Source organism: Triticum urartu, chromosome 6A (genome assembly GCF_056163025.1).
Source record: "Triticum urartu cultivar PI428250 chromosome 6A, HENAU_Tu73, whole genome shotgun sequence".
Classification (NCBI taxonomy): Eukaryota; Viridiplantae; Streptophyta; class Magnoliopsida; order Poales; family Poaceae; genus Triticum; species Triticum urartu.
The window spans coordinates 360,675,451-360,696,695 of NC_141878.1; the positions used below are offsets into that span (position 1 = coordinate 360,675,451).

The window sequence follows — 21,245 nt, forward strand, 5'->3', positions numbered from 1 at the left end:
TCTTCCCGTGAGTCCCTGATCTTGATCGTACACGTTTGCGTGTATGATTAGTGTACGATTAAATTGGGGGCGTCACAGTTAGTCCTCCTACACCTGTCGCAACGCCGACACAAACGACACAAGCTGCTCTTCCGCCATGACTGCGTAGGACGAGGGTGATGGAAATATGCCCTAGAGGCAATAATAAAGTTGTTATTATTATATTTCCTTATCATGATAAAGTTTTATTATTCATGCTAGAATTGTATTGATCGGAAACTTAAATATATGTGTGGATACATAAACAAATACCGTGTCCCTAGTAAAGCCTCTACTATACTAGCTCGTTGATCAAAGATGGTTAAGGTTTCCTAATCATAGACATGTGTTGTCACTGATAACGGGATCACATCATTAGGAGAATGATGTGATGGACAAGACCCATTCGTTAGCTTAGCATATGACCGTTTAATTTATTGCTATTGCTTTCTCAATGTCAAATACATATTCCTTCGACTATGAGATCATGCAACTCCCGAATACCGGAGGAATATCTTATGTGCTATCAAACGTCACAACATAACTGGGTGATCATAAAGATGCTCTACAGGTATCTCCGAAGGTGTCTGTTGAGTTGGCATGGATCAAGATTAGGATTTATCACTCCGTGTATCGGAGAGGTATCTTTGGGCCCTCTCGGTAATACGTATCACAAGAAGCTTGTAAGCAATGTGACTAAGGAGTTAGTTACGAGATGGTGTATTATGGAATGAGTAAAGAGACTTTCCGGTAACGAGATTGAACTAGGTATGAGGATACCGACGATAGAATCTCGGGCAAGTAACAAACCGATAGACAAAGGGAATTACGTATGTTGTCATAAGGTTCGACTGATAAATATCTTCGTAGAATATGTAGGAACCAATATGGGCATCCAGGTTCTGCTATTGGTTATTGACCAGAGAGGCGTCTCGGTCATGTCTACATCATTCTCAAAACTGTAGGGTCCGCACGCTTAACGTTCGTTGACGATATAGTATTATATGAGTTATGTATGTTGGTGATCGAATGTTGTTCGGAGTTTGTAATAAGATCATGGACATGACGAGGAGCTCCGGAATAGTCTGGAGGTAAAGATTGATACATGGGATAATAGTGCTTGGCTTCCGAAAAGGTTCTGGAATTCACCGGAAGGGATTTCAAATGTTTCCCGAAATGTTCTGGTGCGAGAACACTTTATTTGGGCCAAGGGGTAAAGCCCACGAGGTTTTTGGTAAGTGCAAAAGGCAGTTTTGCGGAGGCCAGGGACCCTGGCGTCTGGTCCTGGAGTCCGAGAAGGACTCTTGCCTTTCGGGCAAAACCTACTTTGAGGAGGCTTTTACTCCAAGTTTCGACCCTAGGGCTCAACATATAATGGAGGAGCAGGGCTAGCACCCAAGAAACATCAAGATTCACCAAGTCGTGTGCCCGCAACCCCGTTCCCTCTAGTTTTTCCTCCATCATAGTTTTCGTTGTGCTTGGCGAAGCCCTACGGAGATTGTTCTTCACCACCACCGTCACCACGTCGTCGTGCTGCCGGAACTCATCTACTACTTCGCTCTCTCTTGTTGGATCGAGAAGGCGAGGACGTCATCGAGTTGAACGTGTGCTGAACACGGAGGTGCCGTACGTTCGTTACTTGATCGGGACGGATCGTGAAGGTCTACGACTACATCAACCACGTTGATAAACGCTGCCGCTTAGCGATCTTCAAGGGTATGAAGATGCTCTCCCCTTCTCGTAGCTATGCATCTCCATGGATAGATCTTGCGTGTGCGTAGAATTTTTTTGTTTCCATGCAACTTTCCCCAACAGTGGCATCCGAGCCAGGTCTATCCGTAGATGATATGCATGAGTAGAACACAAAGGAGTTGTGGGCAGTGATGGTCAAAGTGCTTACCACCAACATCTTATTTTGATTCGGCGGTATTGTGGAATGAAGCATCCCAGACTAACCATACATGTCCACCCACATGAGACCGATTCCACCGACTGGCATGCAACTTGTTTTGCATAAAGGTGGCTGGCGGGTGTCTGTTTCTCCTACTTTACATGAATCGAATTTGACTACGACCGGTCCTTGAAGAAGGTTAAAACAGCAAAATTGATAATCACCATTGTGGTTTTGCGTACTTAAGAACGGTTCTTGCAAGAAGCCCGTAGCAGCCACGCAAAACTTGCAACAAGAAAGTAGAGGATGTCTAACTTGTTTTTGCATGGCATGTTGTGATGTGATATGATCAAGACGTGATGTGATATACGTTGTTGTATGAGATGATCATGTTTTGTAATATCGACAACCCGCAAGAGCCTTAGGGTTGTCTCTTAATTATTGTATGAAATGCAAGCGCCATGTAATTGCTTTACTTTATGGCTATGCATTAGCAATAGTTGTAGAAGCAACAGTTGGCGAGATGACCCCGACGCAACGATGGAGATCAAGGTGTCGAGCTGGTGACGATGGAGATCATGATGATGCTTCGGAGATGGTGATCAAAAGCACAAGATGTTAATGGCCATATCATGTCACATATTTTGATTGCATGTGATGTTTATCCTTTATGCATCTTATTTTGCTTGCATTATAAGATGATCCATTCACTAAATTTCAAGATAAAGTGTTCTCCCCGAATATGCACCGTTGCCAAAGTTCATTGTTTCAAAGAACCTCATGATGATCGGGTGTGATAGACTCTACGTTCAGATACAACGGGTGTAAGACAGTTTTACACACGCAGAATACTTGGGTTAAACTTGACGAGCTTAGCATGTACAGATATGGTCTCGGAACACTGGAGACCGAAAGGTCAAACGTGAGTCATATAGTAGATGTGATTAACATATAGATGTTCACCATTGATGACTACCCCATCTCATGTGATGATCGGACATGGGTTAGTTGATTTGGATCATGAATCACTTACATAACTTGAGGGATGTTTATTTAAGTGGGAGTTCATTAGTAATTTGATTAATTGAACTTAATTTATCATGAACTTACTCTTAAATAGTTTTTGCATATCTATGTTGTAAATCATGGCATGTGCTACCGTTCCCCTGAATTTTAATGCATTCCTAGAGAAAGCTAAGTTGAAAGATGATGGTAGCAACTACACGCACTAGGTCCGTAACTTGAGGACTATCCTCATTGTTGCATAGAAGAATGATGTCCTTGATGCTCCTCTAGGTGACAGACCTGCTGCACAAGCTACTGCAGATGTTATGAACGTCTGGCAGACTCAATCTGATGACTACTCAATAGTTCAGTGTGCCATGCTTTACGGCTTAGAACCAGGACTTCAAAGATGTTTTGAACGCCACGGAGCATATGCGATGTTCCAAGAGCTGAAATTGATATTTCAAGCTAATGCCCGGGTTGAGAGATATGAAGTCTCCAACAAGTTCTATAGCTACAAGATGGAGGAGAATAGTTCTGTCAATGAACACATACTCAAAATTGTTGGGTAACATAGCATGCAATTTCAAAAAAAATCCTACGATCACGCAAGATCTATCTAGGAGATGCATAGCAACGAGAGGGGGAGAGTGTGTCCACATACCCTCGTAGACCGAAAGCGGAAGCGTTAGGTTAACGCGATTGATGTAGTCGAACATCTTCACCATCCAACCGATCTAGTACCGAACGTACGGCACCTCCGAGTTTAGCACACGTTCAGCTCGATGACGTCCCTTGATGACCCACAAGTATAGGGGATCTATCGTAGTCCTTTCGATAAGTAAGAGTGTCTAACCCAACGAGGAGCAGAAGGAAATGATAAGCGGTTTCCAGCAAGGTATTCTCTGCAAGTACTGAAATAAGTGGTAACAGATGGTTTTGTGATAGGATAGTTTGTAACGAGCAACAAGTAACAAAAGTAAATAAAGTGCAGCAAGGTGTCCCAATCCTTTTTGTAGCAAAGTACAAGCCTGGACAAACTCTTATATGATGTAAAGCGCTCCCGAGGACACATGGGAATATCGTCAAGATAGTTTTCATCACGCTCATATGATTCGCGTTCGGTACTTTGATAATTTGGTATGTGGGTGGACCGGTGCTTGGGTACCGCCCTTACTTGGACAAGCATCCCACTTATGATTAACCTCTATTTCAAGCATCCGCAACTACAACAAAAGTATTAAGGTAAACCTAACCATAGCATGAAACATATGGATCCAAATCAGCCCCTTACGAAGCAACGCATAAACTAGGGTTTAAGCTTCTATCACTCTAGCAACCCATCATCTACTTATTACTTCCCAATGCCTTCCTTTAGGCCCAAATAATGGTGAAGTGTCATGTAGTCGACGTTCACATAACACCACTAGAGGAGAGACAACATACATCTCATCAAAATATCGAACGAGTACCAAATTCACATGACTACTAATAGCAAGACTTCTCCCATGTCCTCGGGAACAAAAGTAACTACTCACAAAGCATAAACATGTTCATAATTAGAGGGGTATTAATGTGCATATAGGATCTGAACATATGATCTTCCACCAATTAAACCAACTAGCATCAACTACAAGGAGTAATTAACACTACTAGCAACCTACTAGCACCAATCCCGGACTTGAATTGGATACAAGAGATGAACTAGGGTTTTGAGAGGAGATGGTGCTGATGAAGATTTTGATGGAGATTGCCCTCTCCCGGTGAGAGGAGCATTGGTGATGACGATGGCGATGATTTCCCCCTCCGGGAGGGAAGTTTCCCCGGCAGAACAGCTCCGCCAGAGCCCTAGATTGGTTCCGCCAAGGTTCCGCCTCGTGGCGGCGGAGTTTCATCCGAGAATATGGCTTGTTATTTTTTTCCCATCGAAAGACTTAATATAGCAGAAGATGGCCACCAGGGGGCCCACGAGGTAGGGGGCGCGCCCAAGGGGTAGGGCGCGCCCCCCACCCTCGTGGGCAGGGTGTGGCCCCCTGGTGAATCTCTTCCGCTGAGTATTTTTTATATATTTGGAAAACGTCTTCCATGAAGTTTCAGGACTTTTGGAGCTGTGCAGAATAGGTCTCTAATATTTGCTCCTTTTCCAGCCCAGAATCCCAGCTGCCGGCATTCTCCCTCTTTATGTAAACCTTGTAAAATAAGAGAGAATAGGTATAAGTATTGTGACATAATGTGCAATAACAGCCCATAATGCAATAAATATCGATATAAAAGCATGATGCAAAATGGACGTATCAACTCCCCCAAGCTTAGACCTCGCTTGTCCTCAAGCGAAAAGTCGAAATCGAAAAATATGTCCACATGTTTAGAGATAGAGGTATCGATAAAAATAAAGCACGGACATGAGGGCATCATGATCATTCTTAGAACAACAACTTATATAATTCTTCTCATATGATTTCTTATGCTAGAGTAATAATTCAATCACAATCTCAAGTATGAATAGTAAACTTCATTGAAAACTAACAAACTATAATCTCAGTCATTGGAGCAATTGCAATTTGAGAGAGTCAATATATAAGAGCTTTTCAGCAAGTCCACATACTCAACTATCATATAGTCTTTCACAATTGCTGACACTCACGCAATACTTATGGTTATGGAGTTTTAATCAGACACAGAGAAAGATAGGGGCTTATAGTTTTTCCTCCCAACGTTTTACCTCAAGGGTAATGTCAACAGTAATAGTTCATGAAAACTCACATCCAATTAGCCATATATACCAGGATCTTTCCAACATACCGTGCTTGCCAAAGGATAAAATGTAAAAAGGAAGGGTGAAGATCACCATGACTCTTATGCAATGTAGGAGATAAAAGTAAAAGATAAGCCCTTCGCAGAGGGAAGCAGAGGTTGTCATGCGCCTTTATGGTTGGATGCACAAAATCTTAATGCAAAAGAACGCCACTTTATTTTGCCACTTGTGATATGGACCTTTATTATGCAGTCTATCGCTTTTATTTCTTCCATATCACACGATCGTATAAAGCTTATTTTCTCCCACACTAATAAGTCATACATATTTAGAGAGCAATTTTTATTGCTTGCACCGATGACAACTTACATAGAAGATCTTACTCAATCCATAGGTATGTATGGTGAACTCTGATGGCAAAACTGGTTTAAGGGTATTTGGAAGCACAAGTAGTATCTCTACTTGGTGCGATGAATTTGGCTAGCATGAGGGGGAAAGGCAAGCTCAACATGTTGGAGGATCCATGACAATATAATTTATCTCAGATGTAAGAATACATAACCCATCACGTTGTCTTCCTTGTCCAACGTCAACTCTTTAGCATGTCATATTTTAATGAGTGCTCACAATCATAAAAGATGTCCAATATAGTATATCTATATGTGAAGACCTCTCTTTCTTTATTACTTCTTATTAATTGCAACGATGAACAAAACTATGTTTGTCAACCCTCAACAACTTTTATTCATCATACTTTTTCTATGTGAGCTCATTACTCTCCACAAGACTCACATGATCTCTTTGTTTCTTTTTATTTCTTTCTCTTTTCTTTTATTTCTTTAGGATCATGGAAAATAATCAAGCCCTTGACTCAACACTAATATTTATTATATAGCCCACAAACTCAATTACATAGAAGGATTATAAAGCAAAACTCACAACTAGATCATACTGATACGTCCCCGTCGTATCTACTTTTCCAAACATTTTTGCCCTTGTTTTGGACTCTAACTTGCATGATTTGAATGGAACTAACCCGGACTAACGTTGTTTTCAGCAGAATTACCATGGTGTTATTTATGTGCAGAAACAAACGTTCTCGGAATGACCTGAAACTTCATGAAGCAACTTTTTAGAAAATATGAAAAATACCTACAAAAGATGAAGGCCAGGGGGCCCACCACCTGTCCACGAGGGTGGGGGCGCGCCCCCCTACCTCGTGGGCCCCCTGATGCCTCTCCAACTCCAACTCCAACTCCATATATTGTGTTTCGGGGAGAGAAAAAATCAGAGAGAAGAATTCATCACGTTTTACGATATGGAGCCACCGCCAAGCCCTAAAACCTCTCGGGAGGGCTGATCTGGAGTCCGTTCGGGGCTCCGGAGAGGGGAATCTGTCGCCATCGTCATCACCAACCATCTTCCATCACCAATTTCATGATGCTCACCGCCGTGCGTGAGTAATTCCATCGTAGGCTTGCTAGACGGTGATGGGTTGGATGGGATCTATCATGTAATCGAGTTAGTTTTGTTAGGGTTTGATCCCTAGTGTCCACTGTGTTCTGAGATTGATGTTGCTATGACTTTGCTATGCTTAATGCTTGTCACTAGGGCCCGAGTGCCATGATTTCAGATCTGAACCTATTATGTTTTCATCAATATATGAGTGTTCTTGATCCTATCTTGCAAGTCTATAGTCACCTATTATGTGTTATGATCCGCTAACCCCGAAGTGACAATAATCGGTATACTTACCGGTGATGACCGTAGTTTGAGGAGTTCATGTATTCACTCTATGTTAATGCTTTGTTCCGGTTCTCTATTAAAAGGAGGCCTTAATATCCCTTAGTTTCCGTAAGGACCCTGCTGCCACGGGAGGGTAGGACAAAAGATGTCATGCAAGTTCTTTTCCATAAGCATGTATGACTATATTCGGAATACATGCCTACATTATATCAATGAACTGGAGCTAGTTCTGTGTCACCCTAGGTTATGACTGTTACATGATGAACCGCATCGGGCATAATTCTCCATCACCGATCCATTGCCTACGAGCTTTCCATATATTGTTCTTCGCTTATTTACTTTTCCGTTGCTATTGCTATCATCACTACAAAATACCAAAAACATTACTTTTACTACTGTTACCTTTTGCTACCATTATCACTACTATCATATTACTTTGCTACTAAACACTTTGCTGCAGATATTAAGTTTCCAGGTGTGGTTGAATTGACAACTCGGATGCTAATACTTGAGAATATTCTTTGGCTCCCCTTGTGTCGAATCCATAAATTTGGGTTGAATACTCTACCCTCGAAAACTGTTGCGTTCCCCTATACTTGTGGGTTATCAAGACTATTTTCTGGCGCCATTGCCGGGGAGCATAGCTCTATTCTTTGAGTCACTTGGGATATATATCTGCTTATCATTATGAAGAACTTGAGAGATCCAAAAACCAAGATCTATCCCTCAACTACGAGGGGAGGTAAGGAACTGCCATCTAGCTCTGCACTTGATTCACCTTCTGTTTTGAGTAAGCTTGCGACTCCAACTCCACCTCCATATATTGAGTTTCGGGGAGAAAAAACAGAGAGAATAAATCACCGCATTTTACGATACGAAGCCGCCGCCAAGCCCTAAAACCTCTTGGGAGGGCTGATCTGGAGTCCGTTCGGGGCTCCGGAGAGGGGAATCCGTCGCCATCATCATCATCAACCATCCTCCATCACCAATTTCATGATGCTCACCGCCGTGCGTGAGTAATTCCATCGTAGGCTTGCTAGACGGTGATGGGTTGGATGGGATCTATCATGTAATCGAGTTAGTTTTGTTAGGGTTTGATCCCTAGTATCCACTATGTTCTGAGATTGATGTTGCTATGACTTTGCTATGCTTAATGCTTGTCACTAGGTCCCGAGTGCCATAATTTCAGATCTGAACCTATTATGTTTTCATCAATATATGAGTGTTCTTGATCCTATCTTGCAAGTCTATAGTCACCTATTATGTGTTATGATCCGTTAACCCCGAAGTGACAATAATCGGGATACTTACCGGTGATGACCGCAGTTTGAGGAGTTCATGTATTCACTATGTGTTAGTGCTTTGTTCCGGTTCTCTATTAAAAGGAGGCCTTAATATCCCTTAGTTTCCATAAGGACCCCGCTGCCACGGGAGGGTAGGACAAAAGATGTCATGCAAGTTCTTTTCCATAAGCACGTATGACTATGTTCGGAATACATGCCTACATTATATCAATGAACTGGAGCTAGTTCTGTGTCACCCTAGGTTATGACTGTTAGATGATGAACCGCATCTGGCATAATTCTCCATCACCGATCCATTGCCTACGAGCTTTCCATATATTGTTCTTCGCTTATTTACTTTCCCATTGCTATTGCTATCATCACTACAAAATACCAAAAACATTACTTTTACTATTGTTACCTTTTGCTACCATTACCACTACTATCATATTATTTTGCTACTAAATACTTTGCTGCAGATACTAAGTTTCCAGGTGTGGTTGAATTGACAACTCAGCTACTAATACTTGAGAATATTCTTTGGCTCCCCTTGTGTCGAATCAATAAATTTGGGTTGAATACTCTACCCTCGAAAACTGTTGCGATCCCCTATACTTGTGGGTTATCAAGACCATTTTCTGGTGCCGTTGCCGGGGAGCACAACTCTATTCTTTGAGTCACTTGGGATTTATATCTGCTTATCATTATGAAGAACTTGAAAGATCCAAGAACCAAGATTTATCCCTCAACTACGAGGGGAGGTAAGGAACTGCCATCTAGCTCTGCACTTGATTCACCTTCTGTTTTGAGTAAGCTTGCGACACCTATACCTGCTTCTGCTATTCGTTCTGATACGTTGCATGTTATTGATGATGCCATTCTGCTATGCATGATACTTATGATGAAACTACTTCTATGCTTGATACTACTGTGCCACTTGGTAAATTTCTTGATGAACAAATTTCTAGGGCTAGAGAGATTGAAAATATTGAATCTGATAATACTGATGAAAGTGATGATGAAGAATCACTTGTTATTCCTGAGGGTTATGTTTTTGATCAAGAAGCTTCTTTAGCTATTTTAGCTTGCAAGGATAGAAACGAACTTAAGAGGTTATTAGCTAAATGGAACAAGCAATCTCTAAATGCTAGAATGAAACCTGACCCTGCTTTTGCTACTTCCCCTATCTGTGTTACCGATAAGGATTATGAATTCTCTGTTGATCCTGATATAATTACTTTGGTTGAATCTGATCCTTTCCATGGCTATGAATCTGAAACTGTTGTGGCACATCTTACTAAACTGAATGATATAGCCACCCTGTTCACTAAAGATGAGAGAACTCGTTACTTTTATATCCTTAAAATATTTCCGTTCTCATTAAAGGGTGATGCTAAGATATGGTTTAATTCTCTTGATCCTGGTTGTGTGCGTAGTCCCCAGGATATGATTTATTACTTCTCTGCTAAATATTTCCCTGCTCATAAGAAACAAGCTGCTTTAAGGGATATATATATAATTGTGTGCAAATTGAAGAAGAGAGTATCCCACAAGCTTGGGGGAGGCTTCTCCAATTACTTAATGCTTTGCCTGATCATCCTCTTAAGAAAAATGAAATACTTGATATCTATTATAATGGACTAACCGATGCTTCCAGAGATTACCTGGATAGTTGTGTTGGTTCTATTTTTAGGGAAAGAACACCAGATGAAGCTGAAATTCTATTGAATAATATGCTGAAAAATGAAAATAGTTGGACACCTCCGGAGCCGATTCCTGAGCCTATTCCTAAACCAACTCCGAATAAGAGGGTTATTCTATTTCTCAGTCTTGAAGATATGCAAGAGGCAAAGAAATCAATGAAAGAAAAAGGTATTAAAGCTGAAGATGTTAAGAATTTACCTCCTATTGAAGAAACATATGATCTTAATCCTTTACCTATTGAAGAAACTCATGGTCTTGATAACCCGACACGGTAGTAAAGGTAAATTCTCTCTATAGATGTGATAAAGCTGAAATCCCATTTACTAAGTTTGCTAGCCCATGCTTAGATGAGTTTGATAAATTTATGGCTAAGCAAGAAGATTTTAATGCTTATTTTGGTAGACAATTGAAATACAATTCAAATATGCTTGAACACTTGGGTGATTATATGGCTAATGTCAAAGGTGAACTTAAACTTATTAGTAAACATGCTTCTATGGTTACCACTCAAGTAGAACAAGTACTTACGGCTCAAAATGATTTGCTCAATGAATTGAATAGTAAGAATAATGATAATGCTGTTAGAGTTATGACTAGAGGTGGTAAAATGACTCAGGAACCTTTGTATCCTGAAAGCCACCCTAAGAGAATTGAGCAAGATTCTCAGAGAAATAATATAGATGCACCTAGTCCTTCTAAAAGGAAGAAAAAGAAAAATGATAGGACTTTACATGCTTCTAGTGATCCTATTGTTGAAACACCTGAGAATCCAAATGATATTTCTATTTCTGATGCTGAAACTCAATCTGGTAATGAACCTCAAACTAGTGATAATTTTAATGATAATGTTCATGATGATGCTCAACCTAGTAATGATAATGATATAGAAATTGAACCTGTTGTTGATCGTGATAACCCACAATCAAAGAATCAACATTATGATAAGAAAGACTTTGTTGCTAGGAAACATGGTAAAGAAAGAGAGCCTTGGGTTCAGAAACCCATGCCTTTTCCTCCCAAACCATCCAAGAAAAAGGATGATGAGGATTTTGAGCGCTTTGCTGAAATGATTAGACCTATCTTTTTGCGTGTGCGATTAACTGATATGCTCAAAATGAATCCTTGTGCTAAGTATATGAAAGATATTGTTACAAATAAAAGAAAGATACCGGAAGCTGAAATTTCCACCATGCTTGCTAATTATACTTTTAAGGGTGGAATACCTAAGAAACTTGGAGATCCCAGTGTACCCACTATACCATGCTCTATTAAAAGAAAATATGTTAAAACTGCTTGATGTGATCTTGGAGCCGGTGTTAGTGTTATGCCTCTCTCTTTATATCATAGACTTGATTTGAATAAGTTGACACCTACTGAATTATCTTTGCAAATGGCTAATAAATCAACTGTTATACCTGTCGGTATTTGTGAGGATGTGCATGTTGTAGTTGCAAACGTTACTATTTTAACGGACTTTGTTATTCTTGATATTCCCGAGGACGATAGTATGTCTATTATTCTTGGAAGACCCTTTTTGAATACTGCAGGGGCTGTTATTGATTGCACTAAAGGCAATGTCACCTTTCATGTTAATGGTAATGAGCATACGGTACACTTTCCGAGGAAACAACCTCAAGTTCATAGTATCAACTCTATTGGAAAAAGTCCATCGATCATATTTGGAGGTTTTGAATTTCCTCTACCTACTGTCAAGAAGAAATATGATATTCTTATTATTGGGGATGTGCATATCCCCGTTGAGGTAACATAGTGTTATTCGAAATTTCTTCGGTTCCATGTTATTCGGAATGAGTTCGTTAACAAGACTTGATCAACCTTGTTAGTGGATTCCTTTTGATGAGCATGAGATGGATGAAACTAGAAGGCACAACCTTCTGTACCCCACTTTTACTTTCTGTTATTTATATTAAATAAAATAAAAATAATATTTTTCTGTCTGTTGTCTGATTATCCGTGCAATATAAAATACCCCGAAAATAAAAGTTCTCCAAATGCCCTGAAATTTAAATATGATTTTTTCCAGAATATTTGAGAATATTTGGCACTGAGAACGCAGCAGGGGGGTCAACCACCTGCCCACGAGGGTGGAGGGCACGCCCCCTGCCTCATGGGCCCACGGTGGCCCTCCTCCACTTATTCTTGCACCCACACACTTCATCTTCCTCCCACAAACACGAATATCCAGCTCAAGCACGAGTTCTAGCTCATCTTGCTGCCATTTTCGATCTCCTTGCTCAAAGCACCTCTCACAAAACTGCTTGGGGAGATTGTTCCTTGGTATGTGACTCCTCCATTGGTCCAATTAGTTTTTGTTCTAGTGCTTTATTCATTGCAAATTTTTGCTGCTTAGGTGACCCTTTTCTTGAGCTTGCATGTCAAATTTATATGGTCAAAAGTAGTTTTGATGCATGATATAGGCCCTAGGCACTTGTAGGAGTAGTTGCTATCAATATTATTGAGTTTGGTTTACTTTTATTTTGAAGTTACTAAAAATTTCAGAATTTTTCAGAAAATGATGAGGAGACTTTTGAGGGGCTCATCGAGCCAAAGCTTGAAGGAAAAGGCACCGAAGCCTAAGTATAATCTGCCTCGCACCGCGGAGGTTCGGACATGTGAATGGCCTTCCGATGATTTCTTGAGAGCAGCCGGGATTTATGAAGATTTTCATGAATTGGTTAAGAAAGCAGGCCTCACCGCTTTCCTCTACGACCAATGCGATCAGTATCTCTTACTCACAAATATCTTTCTGCAAAACTTCCATTTCCATTATAGCAGCTCACCACCTACGGTGCAGTTTTATTTATATGATGAGCATAAGGAGATGCCACTTTATGATTTTTGTCGGGTTTGTTTAGTCCCTTTTGAGGGCAAGACAGAAGAACCGCATCGCGATGATGTGGAGGGGTTTATTGATACTATCACTGTAGGGGAAACAAGGAAGGTTTCCGATGCATGAATCACTAGCATACATTTTCCTGTTTTACGTTTTTTGCATTATTTGCTAGTCGTTGTTTAATTGGTCGCGGAAACTGTGGAAACCTTAGTATCCCTGATATTATTATTTTGCTCCATGGTTTATATGGTGATAACTCTGTTAGTATGGGTGGCATTATTGCCAAACGGTTAAGTCTGAACTGTACCAAGGGCCCCATCTTTGGAGGCATCTATGCTTCACGCCTGGCTGCACATTTTAACATACCTATTAGGCATTATGAGAAGGAAGAAAAAGTGTTGCCTCGTGATATAGGGTGGAACCCTAAGTGGAGATCTTTCACGAATTGGAGGGGGAATCCCCAAGAACAAGATGAACACAAGAGGGAAAACAAGAGGAACACTCAAGAACAAGTCCAATCACACATCCACTAGACAATCAAACACACAAGATCCACAAGGTACATGAACAATCAAAGGGAAATAAGATACATGGTAGAGTTCATCCCAAATCCTATGAAGGAGATGAGGGCTTGATGATCTAGATAGATCCTTCCCACAAGGGGGTCTTCATCCACTAGGGATCTTCTCCAATGGAGGCCTTGAACTCCAATGGAGTGTCTCTCTCTCAAGAGGAATCCCAGAAGGGGAGATACATGAGCTAAGCTCTAGTGTTTAGATCTATTCTTAGCTTAGTCTAAATGGAGGAGATGAAGGAGTATATATAGGTCCAAGGGATGAAGGGGTAAGCAGGGGCGAAATGGGGATTACATGGGCAAAGCCCGCAGGAACACACAGGGGGCCCCGTGCGCACGGGGTAAGTGGAGCCCATGCACATGGGGTATCCAGAGACCTGACGCAAGGGCCCGTGCGCACGGGGTCCGTGAGGCCCGTGGGCACGGTACACGCCCGTGCGCACGGGGTCCTCAGAACCGCCAGCCTAGGAGGCCCGTGGGCACGGGGTCGGAGGGGCCCGTGCGCACGGGGTCGCCTGGGAGCTACTGCCTTCTTCTTGGCGCTTCCTTCTCTGCTTCCAGGCTTCCCTCTTGGATGGTGTACATGTTCTCTTCTTCTTCGACTCCTCCTCGATGAATGTGTAGCTCCGCTCACACCTATGTATGCATACTAGAGAGGGGTCAAGTAGTATACCATCCTCGAGAGGTACAAGTGGACACGTGTGAAGGAGATGATTCACCTTTGTATGTATGAAGTAGATGTGGCACGTGTCACTTGCCAAATGGACTCTTGACATGGTGATGTCCATAGGATGCTCCGCATCATCCCCTCCCCCTTGGGAAAGATCCGACCTCGGACCGAAATCCAAATCACCATGGGAAAGAGATGATGTTGTCGTGTAGTAGTGGACGATCACCAAGCATTCATCATCTTGTAGTTCCAAATGGGCACTCTCCGATGTCGTACCGTCTTGTAATTCCTTCAAAAGGAGCAAAGATAACAAGCACTTGGAAAAACAAATGTGGTTGGCGTAAGAGCAAAACCAAGCATTCAAGAGGTGATTCACCCAACAAGTGTTGTCATCAAGCATAGCATATGGTTTGACAAATAAGTGTGGCATGGCATTTAAGCATATAAGGTGAGCACAATCAAGGACATCATGGAAACAAGTATGCAAATGGGAGGTCGAGATGCAAATATGTGTGACAAGTGAACAAGCATCAACCTCAAGATCATAGCAAGAATGCGCAGTGTGCTCAACAAAAGGTCTATGGTAGGCATATGAATCATTCACAACACCAAGTATAATGAGGTGTCTAAACACATGGGTCAAGTGCAAGACAATCCAAGCATAATGTGCATTGGGTGTAGTGAATATAGTGTGGCACTCAACACAATAGAAAGAGCAAGTGTTCATCATGTGTGAGGAAATCAAGGCAAGCATGTAGCAATCGATGGGACATGGCATATGTGAAGTGATGACATTGTTGCAACCAAACATATGAGAGGAGCAAGTAATCCAAGAATTGGATGCAACACACAAGGCATATATATGATGATGAACAATAAGTCTCATGGTGCAAGCAACACAAGTAGTATGATCCGCAATATGCATGCTCATGGTTTGGGGGTTCTCAAAAGAGAAGGATATCACCTTGAAAGCATGTTCTTGTGCGTCCTTCACAATGCCGAAGTACGAGCAAGTGTGATGTAGAATCATCATGGTAGAAGGTGGTTCGCTTTCAAGAGCTCGGATTGTCAACTCACGTGACGTGGAAGTTGACACGAAGTCCAAGTATCCTACACATGCACACAACAAAAGAAAGAATGTATGCGCATGGTAGATAAACACATCATCCATCATGATAGTTCTCTTCTCTTGCACATAACCATTAGAAGCACAAGTGCGTGAAGAATATGATGCAACAATGGCAATATTCATGGCACTAGGTATATGGTGCAAAGAGGTAAGACAAGCATGCTTCATAAGGAATATGTCAAAATCTCCAAATATATGTGAGAATGCTATGGGGGCAAACTCATTATGAAGACTAAAGGCATAATTGCACTCAATACATGGCAAATCATCTAGCATGAGAGAGGCAACACATGGAGATATATGACAAGAAGCAATAACAATCATATGCAAAGCATGTAAATGGTTGTCATCAACCGCATGAAGTGAGCAAGTATGAGTCATCGGTGATGCAACAAGGCAAGCAATCATCAGAAACAAGTCGTGCAAGCTAGTAGTGTGAAGATGCAACATACTAGAGGAAATCATGGCAATCATGTCATGTGAGAAAATCATAGGCATAGGCAATGCACATGACATATCGCAAGCACGAACACAAAGCAAGATGAAAGTATCATCATAGGTATGGGGCACAAAGCAAACATGACAATAACAAGCAATATCTCCACCAAGCTTGCAAATACACATACAAGTATGAGAATCAATCATCATGTGTAATGCAAAGCATGGGTCACGAATGCATGGCAAAGGCATAGTAATGAACATATCATGCAAAGTGAACATGGCAAGATGGGCATAGAATAGGTAATGGATAATAACCCATAGCCAAGGGAGGGCCATGTAGAAGAAATGCGCGAAGTCTTTGCGCGAAGAGAGCGGTGGGAAAGACAATCCATGGGATCCCAAGTCATCGTTGCTCCCTAGAGCTCGTTTTGTCAACTCGTGGGATTGCGAGGTTGACAAGAATTCATGGGTACCTACACAAAGGAGACACAAACGAAAGAAATTGTGTGTGTGGTAAATGTACACATCATCCATCATGATGTGTATGTGCATGTGTGAGTTAGCACAAGATAAGCATCACTCAAAGAAATTTGATGCATGGTATAAGAACATGCCATCCATCATGAAAGAATAGTTATTGTGTATGACACGATGGGGACACAAATTGAGAATGCAAGTATATGGCACATAATTCATGGAAAGCATATGGTGCGCACAAGTATTGGGATCATGCAATGAATGGGATGAATCAAAATCTCCTAAAATGTATGAGGAAACTATGGGGGTCTCCTCATGAGCAATGTTGGAAACGTCATATGGAGAAAATGGACAATATCCAAAACAATGCATATCCGAAGCTAGGTGGTTATGGCATGGCATATGAGATAAATGATGCAAAGGGGGTATATCAATATCATCACAAGAAAAACAAATGCCAATAACCATGGGCTTGTCATCTATGCCATAAGTGCAAATTGGGTTAATCTTAATGGCATATGCATAGTCACTATGAAGAGATTGCAAATATGACATGTGATCGATCTCATGCATAGCATATGACAAGTCAAGCGGATTGGCAAACATGATGTGACCGAGAGAATTAGCACAAGAAATCCTATGTAACATGGCATCGCAACTAATAGACTCCACATGGCAATCATCATACTCATCATAAATGGGTAAATCATCACATGGGGAAGTCACACTAGCATGAAACATGGCAATAGGGGGATCAACATCATGCAAGCAATCAATGTCATGATAGTCCACTAGTGGGACAAGAGCATCACCTTCACCTATGTTACCTTTGCCATTCCACTCAAGTGGTGTAGGTGAGGTGGTAAAGACCAAATGGTGGTCATCATCATCAACTTGATGGAACCATGTGGGGATGCATCATATTCCACCATGGACATCGTTGTCCAAAGGTAGGACAAAGTCGCCGAGAATCGGCGCATCATCATATAAGGGACCTAGCACCAAATGAGAAGACACTATAGAGGTAGAGGTCAAGTCATTAGAAATCATAGTGGCCTTTCATGCCCTATCAACTACCTCACTCTCTCTATGTGGTGGTTCACTCACTCCCTCACAATAGGTGCACTCAAACTCACATATGGTGGAGTCACTCTTCTCACTCAAGAGGTGGGGGTTGTGGCTCTACTCACATGGGAATTGTGGAAACACATCATATATGGGGCTAGTGGTGAAGTCACTCTCACTCTCAATATGGTGGCAAAAGTCACTCAAGTCATCATGCGTCGCCGTGGTCGAGGTGACATACTCAACCATCTCATCGCCGTCGCCATGGATGAAGGCCGAAGATGGTACATCATCACTCTCGCCTCCTAATATGGAAGCATCATACTTGCTCGCCACCGTGTCGCTCGCCTCCAAAGCTTGGTCGTTGAAGGTCTCCGTAGTTGAACTCATCGCCGCATCGTCTTGAAAAAGAGTCATAGGAGACTCGGCATCGTCAATACCACAAAGAGGGATGGCGGTGAAGTCGAACTTGGGAGCATCGTCTTGGAGCTCGTCGGGCTTGGACATCATGGTTGTACTAGCCTCATGCTCGTCGTGTTGGAGCTTGGTCTTCGAGAAGTGTGCTTGGGGTGGAGAAGCCTTGGCCTTCATGAGTTCTTGTTCCGCCTTGAGAGCACCAATGTAGTTGTCGTCGAGGGACTTGTAGTTCTCGAGGAAGATAGGCTTCGAGATGTCGTTGTTCAATCCCATCATGAAGTGGAACTTCATTGACATGGGGTCGTCCACGCCGGCACGTCGCAAGGCATGCTTCATCTCCTTGAAGTACTCGTTGATGGACTTGGATCCTTGGATTGTGTTCTCCAATTGGCGTAGAAGTTGTTCCGTGTAGGTTGGAGGCACGAACTCTCGCCGCATAGCTTTCTTCGTCTTGGGCCAACTCATGTCGTAGCTCTCCGAAAGTGTGTGAAGCCACCATGTGGACGCGTAGTCGTGGAAGTTTCTTGAGGCGCACTTCACGTGATCTTCGGGAGGGACTTGATGTAGCTTGAGGTAGTCGTCCATCAAACGCTCCCACTCGAGATACTCCTCGGGTTCCAGAGTCCCATAGAAAGGAATATCGTGGTTGGTGTCGAGGTCATAGTAGCTCGAGGGAGTAGTGGACTTGAGCTCATGGAGTAGGCGAAGATGTCATACGTACGAAGGCGAAGATGCCGTGAAGTCACTTGGCGAAGATGCCAAAGGTGTTGAAGAAGCCGTAGCCTTGTAGTCGATGCTGTTGTACTGTATGGCCCGTGCGCACGGGGGTGATGGAGGCCGTGTGCACGGGGTCCCGTGTGCATGGGGGTCGAGGGCCCGTGTGCACGGGGGTGGCAGAGAAGCCAACTCTCATCTAGTATGTCGTTCTTCATGGTCTTGTCGATGTCGATGCTTGTGTGTACTTGCCGGAGATGGTAGCATGGAAGTCTTTGCACTTGAGCGTCTTCTCGAAGATGAGGAAGACCTCTTGCGGTTCTTGATGAGGGCCTTGAGCTCCTCCATTTGCTTGTCCATCTTGGCGTTGATGACATTCTTCATAGCATCGAACTCGTCGTCGTGGTTGTAGACTGGAGGTGAAATGTCTTGCCTATCCATCACAAAACTCGAGCAAAGGTGAGTAGGAAATGAGATAAACAATACCAAGCTACCTTTTCCCAAAGTTGAGGATGTATCTCGTATCACTCAATGTGAGATGAAAGAATAGTGGAATTGGTACCGGACTTGTTCACTCACACCTACAAGTAAAAGCTTATCGAGTGGCTTGGTTAGGACAAGTGGCACAAATTTCATGCAAATTGAAGTCCAAGATATTGTAAATGTTGAAATAAATCCAAAGGACTCAAAATGCAAAGCAAGTGATCACAAATATAGAGGAGGGCAATAAAGAAACACACACGGTGGGATAATGAGGCTTGTGCAACTATAGGGATGAGCAATACAAGATTGCCTAATGAAGACTAAGCTCGTGTTGCACAAACACTAGGAGAGCACTAGCTTGATTGCACACTTGGGCACGATTCACCACTTGGCACCAACCTATATGCATGCAAGCTAAATGTTACCTATTCCATGTATCCTCATGCACAAGTATATCTTTTCATGCTCAACTCTCTTTTGCTTATAAGCTTATGATTATTCTCTTTCTTGCTTAAAAGCTTTTTTTTGCTCTTCTCTTCCTTTCCACTTTTCTTATTGAGCCTCAACCACAAACATGATATAAATATCACAAGATATGCACAGGAGTAAACAATTGCACTATATGATATATCCAATGATGCAACAATATGATATCGTATCACTATGGTGCACAAGTTTTCACGAAGCCCGGCAATACTCGGATAGCTAGTCTCAAATAGGTATGAAGGTATGCGCAAAGATGGTGGGGCTATCAAGATGTAATGGCAAGGAAGGAAAAGTTTATGACGGAATGGATACCTTTGTCACACTTAACCTTTTACGAAGTCGGTGGGTAACCGGCCTTGCTTCCGGTTGAAGATGGTCTCAAAGGATGGATGGTCGTCGTCGATGTGGAAGCTCGTGGTGGATGTAGTCGATGAACCGATACAAGTCACCGGTGGTGGATGAAGATGTAACCGTCCCTAAGTAGCCGAAACACCTTAGGAGACTCAAATCACAACTCCAACAACCACAAATACCAAAAAAACCAAAATGGGTTAGTTTGCGGAAGTTGTGTGTGGTGGTGCGGAAGCTATGGCGTAGGGGCTATGCAAAAGATGCAAATATGGAGGAAATTTTATGGAGTCAAATGGTGGTAAAACCAAGATGAGCAGCTCGGGCACGTCGCTAGCTTTTCAACGAGCCTAATAACACCAAAATCGGAGTTCGGGAGTGGAAGTTATGACCGAAAACGTAAAGTGGACGCGGCTGATTCTGGGAGGGCCGTGCGCATGGGGTCCAAGGCCCATGGACATGGGGTCCCGTGCGCACGGTACACATACCGAGGACACGGGGTCAGCAGAGACTTCGCGGGGGCCTGTGGGCACGGGGTGGGGAGCCCGTGGGCACGGGGTAGGCGGAAAATTCACGATTTTCTTGTCAAATTCGATGGGGGAAAGAAAAAATTGGGGTATGGGGACGCAATAGGAGTTAGATCTACTTGCTAGACACCAGATCCATGGATCAAAATCAACAAAAACTCACAAGAAACTTCAAATCACAAAAAATTTGTTATGGCTCTTTTTGTGGGGAATTTTCGAAATTGGCTAAGAACAAGCAAAATTAGGCTAGAAAAACAAAGAGGGGGGCTCCAATTTCATGAGAAACCTTGGCTCACGATACCAAAATGATATAGGGTGGAACCCTAAGTGGAGATCTTTCACGAATTGGAGGGGGAATCCCCAAGAACAAGATGAACACAAGAGGGAAAACAAGAGGAACACTCAAGAACAAGTCCAATCACACATCCACTAGACAATCAAACACACAAGATCCACAAGGTACATGAACAATCAAAGGGAAATAAGATACATGGTAGAGTTCATCCCAAATCCTATGAAGGAGATGAGGGCTTGATGATCTAGATAGATCCTTCCCACAAGGGGGTCTTCATCCACTAGGGATCTTCTCCAATGGAGGCCTTGAACTCCAATGGAGTGTCTCTCTCTCAAGAGGAATCCCAGAAGGGGAGATACATGA

The 21,245-nt window shown here is 42.5% G+C and overlaps 1 pseudogene; it reads right to left on the reverse strand.

The window, feature by feature from the left end:
- Positions 1–15,573: 15,573 nt before the first annotated feature.
- Positions 15,574–19,184, reverse strand: LOC147965250 (uncharacterized; annotated as a pseudogene).
- Positions 19,185–21,245: the final 2,061 nt, after the last annotated feature.